Raw genomic sequence first — 9522 nt, 5'->3', positions numbered from 1 at the left:
AAAATTGCAAAGGAAGGAACACTCCCAAACTCATTCTATGAGCCCACCATCACCCTGATACCAAAACCAGAGAAAGATACTACAAAAAAAGAAAAGTAAAGACCAATATCACTGATGAATATAGATGCAAAAATCCTCAACAAAATATCAGCAAACAGAATCCAACAACACTTTAAAAGGATCATACACCATGATCAAGTGGGATTTATCCGAGGGATGCAAGGGTTCTTCAATATACACAAATCAATCAATGCAATAAACCATATTAACAAACTGGAGAATAAAAACCATATGATCATCTCAATAGATGCAGAAAAAGCTTTTGACAAAATTCAACACCGATTTATGATAAAAACTCTCCAGAAAGTGGGCACAGAGGGAACCTACCTCAACATAATAAAGGCCATATACGACAAACCCACAGCAAGCATCATTCTCAGTGGTGAAAAACTGAAACCATTTCCTCTAAGATCAGGAACAAGACAGGGATATCCACTCCCACCACTATCATTTAATATAGTTTTGGAAGTCTTAGCCACGGCAATCAGAGAAGAAAAAGAAATAAAGGAATACAAATTGGAAAACAAGAAGTAAAACTGTCACAGTTTGCAGATGACATGATACTATACATAGAGAATCCTAAAGATGCCACCAGAAAACTGCTAGAGCTAATCAATGAATTTGGTGAGCTGCAGGATACAAAATTAATGCACAGAAATTTCTTGCATTTCTATACACTAATGATGAAAAATCTGAAAGAGAAATTAAGGAAACACTCCCATTTACCACTTTTTTACAGAACTAGAACAAAAAATCTTAAAATTTGTATGGAGACACAAAAGACCCCGAATAGCCAAAGCAGTCTTGAGGGAAAAAAACGGAGCTGGAGGAATCAGACTCCCTGACTTCAGACTATACTACAAAGCTACAGTAATTAAGACAATATGGTAGTGGCACAAAAACAGAAACATAGATCAATGGAACAAGACAGAAAGCCCAGAGATAAACCCACGTACCTATGGTCAACTAATCTATGACAAAGGAGTCAAGGATATACAATGGGGAAAAGACAGTCTTTTATTGTTGGGAAAACCGGACAGCTACATGTAAAAGAATGAAATTATAAGACTCCCTAACACCATACACAAAAATAAACTCAAAATGGATTAGAGAACTAAATGTAAGACCAGACACTATAAAACTCTTAGAGGAAAACATAGGAAGAACACTCTGACATAAATCACAGCAAGATCTTTTTTGATCCACCTCCTACAGTAATGGAAATAAGAACAAAAATAAACAAATGGGACCTAATGAAACTTAAAAGCTTCTGCACAGCAAAGGAAACCATAAACAAGATGAAAAGACAACCTCAAAACAGGAGAAAATATTTGCAAACGAATCAACGGACAAAGGATTAATCTCCAAAATATATAAACAGCGCATGTAGCTCAATATTAAAAAACAAACAACCCAATCCAAAAATGGGCTGCAGACCTAAATAGACATTTCTCCAAAGAAGACATACAGATGGCCAAGAAGCACATGAAAAGCTGCTCAACATCACTAATTATTAGAGAAATGCAAATCAAAACTACCATGAGGTATCACCCCACACCAGTTAGAATGGGCATCATCAGAAAATCTACAAACAACAAATGCTGGAGAGGGTGTGGAGAAAAGGGAACCCTCTTGCACTGTTGGTGGGAATGTAAATTGATACAGCCACTATGGAGAACAGTATGGAGGCTCCTTAAAAAACTAAAAAAACTAAAAATAGAATTACCATATGATCCAGCAATCCCACTACTGGGCATATACCCAGAGAAAACCATAATTCAAAAAGACACATGTACCCTAATGTTCAACGCAGCACTATTTACAATAGCCGGGTCATGGAAGCAACGTAAATTCCCATCGACAGACAAATGGATAAAGAAGATGTGGTATATATATACAATGGAATATTACTCAGCCATAAAAAGGAACGAAACTGGGTCATTTGTAGAGACGTGGATGGATCTAGAGACTGTCATACAGAGTGAAGTACATTAGAAAGAGAAAAACAAATATCGTATATTAGCACATATATGTGGAATCTAGAAAAATGGTGCAAATGAACTGGTTTGCAAGGCAGAAATAGAGACACAGATGTAGAGAACAAACATGTGGACACCAAGGGGGGAAAGCAGCAGGGGGGTGGCGGTGGCGGTGTGATGAATTGGGCGATTGGGATTGACATGTATACACTGATGTGTATAAAATGGATGACTAATAAGAACCTGCTGTATAAAAAAATAAATAGGGCTTCCCTGGTGGCGCAGTGGTTGAGCATCCGCCTGCCGATGCAGGGGATGCGGGTTCGTGCCCCGGTCTGGGAGGATCCCGCATTCCGCGGAGCGGCTGGGCCCGTGAATCATGGCCGCTGAGCCTGCGTGTCTGGAGCCTGTGCTCCACAATGGGAGAGGCCACAACAGTGAGAGGCCCGCATACAATCAATCAATCAATAAAATTAAATTTAAAAAAAGAATAAGGGACTTCCCTGGTGGTCCGGTCGATAAGACTCCGTGCTCCCAATGCAGGGGGCCCGGGTTCAATCCCTGGTTGGGGAACTAGATCCCACATGCATGCAGCAACTAAGAGTTCTCATGCCACATGCTGCAACTAAGAAGCCTGCATGCCACAACTAAAGATCCCGCATGCCTCAACTAAGACCCGGCACAACTAAAGTAAATAAACAAATAAATATTTTAAAAACAAAAATAAATTTAAAAAACAAATCTTCAGTGCTGCCTGATCCAAGACAGACAACAATGATATTTAAACCCAAGCCATTTTAACAAGAATAAAACAGAAGAGGTAATCTAGTGGAGAGAACTCCTCAGCAGGAGTTAAGATCCAAATCCTGTCTCTGAAACCAGCTGTACAAACAAGACAAAACAAAATTTTGTAAACCTGAGTATATTTTTGCTTAAAGAAATTTATAACGTAGTAAATAATTTAAGATAATGATGTAATTAAAAAGTGACGCCAAATTGCTAAGTATTAAAGGAAATAAAGCAGAAGAGACGGAAACACTGGAGGGTGTAAAAGTACTAGAAAGAGCATAATAGGCAAGTATTACAAACAACACACACAAAATGATATTTAAACCAATTAAGGTATAAAGGTTGTATGCCCTTTAAAATGTTTCTTTTATAATGGCCTTCACTGACAAAAACCAACACTGATTCTTGAAGACTGCCATCTTCCAAAAGAAATTCATCCGCTGTCCCAGCAGTCACCAGCAGTGGGAAGCAGAGAGTCGCTGCAGCTGTGAACCAAGAGCCAACACACCTGCTCTTCACCTGTCAGACCCATCTTCAGGCAAATCCCAGCCCCAATTGTCACAAGAGCTCTATCCCATCTCAGGAACAGGCTTTGCACTCCAGCTTCTCAGTGTAGAGGGAATTTGCTGGACTACAACAGAGATAGCACCCCCCTTTATAATCTGGGAAGCATTATCTCTTAAGAGCAGTGTTAAGTCACAAGACACTGGCTACATAAGTAACAGTATATACAAGGCAAGATCATGCAACATTAGAAAAAAACTGCAGATTCTTATATGAAAGAGTGTTTATATTATACTGTTAGGAAAAACATGGGGTAGAGGGGAGACAAAATATATAACTCTATTTTAAATAACTTCAACTATATGTTAAAAATACGGTGACGTGGAACTTGTCTTACCAGCTATCGGAATTTATTATACTGTGGTGCTTTCACAGGGACAAATAGATCAATGAAACAGAAGAGAATAGATTAAGAATCCTAAGCATATCTAGGACCATGAAATAAGATAGAAGGGGCATGACAAAATCCTGAGGAAACAACAAATTCAATAAAAGGTGCTGGAATAATTAATTTTCCATATGGAGGAAAACAAAATTAGACCCCTACCTCACTCCATTCTTAAAAATAAAGTCCAGATATATTTACAGTCTTAAATATGAATAAAACTTTAAAACTATTAGACAAAAATAGAATAATAACGTAAGTGAAGAATGGACAAAGGATACATGAATCTAAAATACAAAGAAGAAAAAATCTGAAGAGCCAATATGAAAATATGCTTAGCCTCATTAAGTAATCAGGGAAATACAAATTAAAATGAAGCAGCATCAGGTTAGTAAAAAATTTTAGTCTGAACATACCAAGTGTCCAAGTGTTGAAGATAATATAAGGAAATAGATGCAGAAAGAGAAACAGTCATTAACTGCTTGTGGGATTATAAATTTCTAGTATGGTGTATAATAGAATAATTTGGCAGCACGTGGTCAAACTGAAAATGAGCACAGCCCTACGAATCGCTATGGATAATTATTTCAATTCTAGTTACAGCCTAGAAAGCTCGCACACATGCTCAGAAAGGACATGTGTTAGAATTTCCGATGCAACATTATGGGTAATAGCAAAGGAAAATGTTTTTAAAGCACTCCAGATGTTCATTGGTAAGAGAATACATAAATAATGTGGTGTAGTATTTTATGAAACAATACTACAAATACTACCAAGGAGTTAAAAATGAGTGAAAGAGGTACATATTTATTAACATGGCTACATCTCACTAATAGGCAAATAGCAAAATGTTACAAAGTAGATTTAAACACATGTAAAACAATGTTCATGTTGTTTTTGGAAATATCAATACATAGTAAAACTAGAAAAACACAGACTAGATACACAGCAGATTTGATATAGTGGCTGCCTCTTGTCAGGAGGCAGGGATGATCAGGGCCAGGGGTACAGATGGAGGATGGGGGATAGGATTAGGGAGAGAATATTAGAGATTTCATCATTAATATAGTGGTTGAAAATCTGTTTAATCCAAAGAACTAAAATGTTAACATCTGCTTTAGGTGGCATTGCATAGTATTTTATTATATTATCTTCTGTACTATTCTGTAATCTGCTAGTATATTGTTTGCAATGCACAAAAAGTGGCTGAAAGGCAACATAAAATGGTAAGAATATTCTACCCTGGGTAATGAGGACAAAACTTTTTTTTTTTTTGGCTGCTGCTGTACTTTACTTTTAAAATTTTTTCATAATAAGAATACACTAATTTTAGAATCGGGAAAAAAAATTTTTAAACAGGTAGTGATTAGATTCCATGTAGTTCTGGTTCACATAAATATCTGTTGACAGGATTTAAGGTTGTTACAAAGTGACACGTGTAGTCTTGCATCTTCAAAAAAAGCACTCTAAAAGTGCTAAACAACCAAAATACAAACCTATTTTGAAACCCCTAAACTTTCATAAAATATTAATGTACTAATGGAAGGAACAAAACTTGTTTCTATAAACAACATTATAGTCTTTGAGAAAGGATAGAGAAAAGGGTTCCTTAAAGGCTATAGACTATTAATGCTTTCATCATCATCTACAGTTGTACAAAAATACAAGAAAGAATTATAAGAAACAAATTTGTTGTGCATTCTAGTACAAGTTTTTACATTATCATGATAAATATTTTGTGGAAAACATTTCAAATTGGAATATAATGAGAAAGTAATAAAACCTATCATTGTATTCCATTCCATCAGAAAACAAAATGCTAACTTTTATTACGTGTAATGAATATCAAACAACTTAACCTTGCCATACCTCAGTTTCCTCATCTGTAAAATGAGCATCCTACCATGCCTATCTCAGAGGGAGTGGCAATCAATACAGTTAAGGAACTTCAATAGGCAAAAACATGCAGGTCTGCATTGCTGGAGGGTGCAGAGAAGGAAGCAAGTGCCAAGCCCGATGACCAGCCACAGAAGGCATCAGTGGTATAATTAAGCTGAACGTGGGAAGCCTCATTTGATCACCAAGGGAAGAAAGGAAATAGCCTTAAAAGATAGCAACCATAATATAATGAAATAATTTAAGAAAACAGAACCTCTTTCTAATGAACAGAAAAAACAAACTTTAAATATTTAATACTGACTAATGGCATGACAATAGAATAACTCCTATAGCAATGGTTTCAACAGATGGCTACTTTCACTTAAAAAAATTGTAAAGCACTATGTGTGAGCTACAACTATTTATGTAGTTTGGTGTAGATGGAATACACCAAAAAAGCACCAAAGTGAAAACAGATGAATCAGAATATTGAATTGTTTTCCCCAAAATATTTTTTTATCATTTTGTACCTACTCTGTGAATAGTCATTGTTACTTGTCCCAGCTCACAAACACAAGGGGTGACTTAGGAATGAGACACCGCAGTTAATCAACCAGCCAAGCCGAATCAACCTAACAGTCAGCAGGGCTTAGAGCCAGGAAGTTCTCACGTCTACAACATTGCTATACTGGCTTTTAAATTAAACAAGTAGCAGAAGAAATAATAACCTTCAAATTTCAAAAAGCATCTTACCAGGGTGATGTCTCGAGAAGCTGCAGCTGCACTCATATGCAAACTAGGCTGCCTTACAGAACTGCTGCAATCAAGGGCTCGAGCGAATGTCCCGACAGCACTGGATAAACCACACAAACAAAGAGGAAAGATTAAGGCACTGTTGTTTTTTTATCTTTAAAAAAAAACACATTTGGGTAGTAAATGAACAGTTGTAAAAGTCAAGCAAGTTCTTCGATGTTTAAGAATCACTGAGCCTGTGCGTCCGGAGCCTGTGCTCCGCAACGGGAGAGGCCACAGCAGTGAGAGGCCCGTGTATCACAAAAAAAAAAGAAAAAAAAAGAAAAAGAGGCTTGTGTGACATAAAGAAGGGAAAGATCTATAATGAAATGCCATGGAATAAACAAGTTGGTTTCCAAATGTGCTTCAAAAATGAGAAATAAATTTGATGCAGAATTTGACTATTATTGCAAAGCAAGTTCTGACCACTTTTTTAGCCCAAACGGTGAAATCCCAATAACACTTTTTCCTTGAAATGAGATATCATCAACTGCAGCAACCTCATCCTTCAAGGACTCAATATATAACAGATTTAAAAAAAAAAAAAAAAATTACCACAACACTGATTTTCATTTAATGATTTAGAAGGCCTTCCCATACACAGAGAACCCTAACTTCAAGAAATAAAGCGTGGGCTTCCCTGGTGGCGCAGTGGTTAAGAATCCACCTGCCAATGCAGGGGACACGGGTTCGAGCCCTGGTCCGGGAAGATCCCACATGCCGTGGAGCAACTAAGCCCGTGCGCAACTACCAAGCCTGCGCTCTAGAGCCCGTGAGCCACAGTACTGAGCCCGCAGGCCACAACTACTGAAGCCCGCATGCCTAGAGCCCGAGCTCCGCAACAAGAGGAGCCACCACGATGAGAAGCCCGCGCACCGCAACGAACAGTAGCCCCCGCTCTCCGCAACTAGAGAAAGTCCGTGTGCAGCAACGAAGACCCAACGCAGCCAAAAATAAAATAAAATAAATAAATAAATTTTTTTAAAAAAAGAAATAAAGCGTGAAATGAAGGTAAGGCTTCCCGCTTGTTGTCTGTGTTTTAAATATGTTAGCTGAGGAAGAGATTTTTTTTTAAGGTTTTAATTAAAATATAAAACACATGCAAAAAGCACACATTGTACAGCTATTCAGTTACCACAAAGTCAATGCATCCATGTCACCAGCATCCAGGTCAAGACACAGATCGTTGACAGCACCCAGAAGACTCTTCGGGTTCCTTCCCAATCACTACTTCCTAGTGGAAGGGAACCAGCATCCCAGATTCTAACGTCAAAGATTAGTTTTGCTCAATTGAAAACTTAAACAGAATCACATGCTATGCACACTTTTTATATCCAGTTTCTTTTGTTCAAAACTATGTCTGTGGATTCACCCATGCGGCCTGCTGTGAATGAGCTGCGTTCGTTCATTTCCTCGCTGTGAGCATTACTTTGCATGATGCCCCGCCCCGACTCTACTGTTGATGGACATGTGTTTCCAAGCTGGGGCTACTATGGATAGTGCCATTACTGCCATCTGTATATGTATCTTTTGGCACACAGGTGTATGCATTTTTGCTGCATATATATTTAGGAGTGAAACTTAAGGGATATGTGTGTTAGATGACAGCAAACAGTTTTCTAAAGCAGCTGTACCAACTTACACTACAACCAGCAGAATATGAGAGTGCTGGTTGTCCCACATCTTCACCAGTGCTTGGCACTGTCTTTTAAATTTTTTTTATGTATTTATTTTTATTATTTATTTTATTTTTGGCCGCGTTGGGTCTTCGTTGCTGCGCATGGGCTTTCTGTAGTTGCAGCGAGCAGGTGCTACTCTTCGTTGTGGCACGTGGGCTTCTCACTGTGGTTGCTTCTCTTGTTGCAGAGCATGGGCTCTAGGTGCGTGGGCTTCAGTAGTTGTGGCATGCGGGCTCAGCAGTTGTGGCTCACAGGCTCTAGAGCACAGGCTCAGCAGTTGTGGCACATGGGGTTTAGTTGCTCAGAGGCATGTGGGATCTTCCCGGACCAGGACTTGAACCCGTGTCCCCTGCACTGGCAGGCAGATTCGTAACCACTGCACCACCAGGGAAGCCCAGTCTTTTAAATTTTAACCATTCTGGTGGGATGTGCAGTGGTGCTTAACTGGGTTTAATTTGTATTTAGATTTTTTTTAAAAAAACAAAAATTGAAAAAGATACTAGGTGCTTCTCCTTGGTACCTCTCATGCTGGCTTCAAGAAAAAAGAAAACATGGCCCGTCGTAGTCAGGAAAAGGAAAAAAAAAAAAGAAAATCAAATCTGAAACTGCAAAATCTACTAAATAATACAAAATCCAAATAACCTGTCTGGAGTCTCTAGGGCAGCAGTTCCACCAATGAATGATTCATTTCTACTACCGAATCTTCAGTCTCCTCTATGCCACTGACTGGCTCCTCCCCAACAATGTATATATATCAAGTCTCTTCATCTAATCAGTTAGTGGCTAGGCGTGTGGGCTCTGGAGTCTAAATGCCTACCCACCGATACGATGTATGACTTCCATGGTGACTGGCACTATCAACAGTGCTAAGGATGGGCTAAGACCCTTTTGTCCTTTGTATTATAAAAAACATTCAACGAAAAATTAGAGAATATAATGAAGATGCTTGTAATCATGTCCAGATCTACCCCATTCTAATATTTTGCCATGTTTGAAGCAACAAGTATATATTGTACAGCACAGGGCAATATGGCCATTATTTTGTAATAACTTTAAATGGAGTATAATCTATAAAAATATGGAATCACTATGTTGTACACCTGAAACTAATATTCTATTGTAAATTAACCATATTTCAATAAAATAAATAAATCAAAAAAATTAAAAAGATATTTTGCCACATTTGTTTTTTTCTTTCTTTTTTTTGGCTGCATCAGATCTTAGTTGCGGCACAAGGGATCTTTTGTTGAGGCTCACAGGCTCTTTGCTGCGGTGCACGGACTTCTCTCTAGCTGTGGCACACGGCTCCAGAGCACATGGGCTCTGTAGTTTGTGGCACGCAGGCTCTCTAGCTGAGGCGCGTGGGCTCATTAGTTGTGGGGCGTTCGGGATTAGC

At 38.4% G+C, this 9522-nt stretch overlaps 1 protein-coding gene and 1 long non-coding RNA gene across 2 annotated transcripts in view; both read right to left on the bottom strand.

Annotated features, from left to right (window-relative positions):
* The window catches only part of LOC114487304 (uncharacterized), a 19175-nt gene extending 12673 nt beyond the window's left edge, over positions 1 to 6502 (bottom strand). Inside the window, exons 1-2 of the long non-coding RNA XR_003682275.2 lie at positions 6409 to 6502; positions 5647 to 5845 (exon numbers count right to left, since the gene is read on the bottom strand). This is a non-coding gene — a long non-coding RNA (uncharacterized lncRNA). The remainder of the gene's footprint in view (positions 1 to 5646; positions 5846 to 6408) is intronic.
* The window catches only part of MTA3 (metastasis associated 1 family member 3), a 178046-nt gene that overhangs the window by 55575 nt on the left and 112949 nt on the right, over positions 1 to 9522 (bottom strand). The gene's annotated exons all lie outside the window — the stretch shown is intronic.

The sequence above is a fragment of the Physeter macrocephalus genome, chromosome 12 (genome assembly GCF_002837175.3).
Source record: "Physeter macrocephalus isolate SW-GA chromosome 12, ASM283717v5, whole genome shotgun sequence".
In the NCBI taxonomy this organism is placed as follows: Eukaryota; Metazoa; Chordata; class Mammalia; order Artiodactyla; family Physeteridae; genus Physeter; species Physeter macrocephalus.
This window is presented reverse-complemented; position numbering and strand designations above follow the sequence as displayed.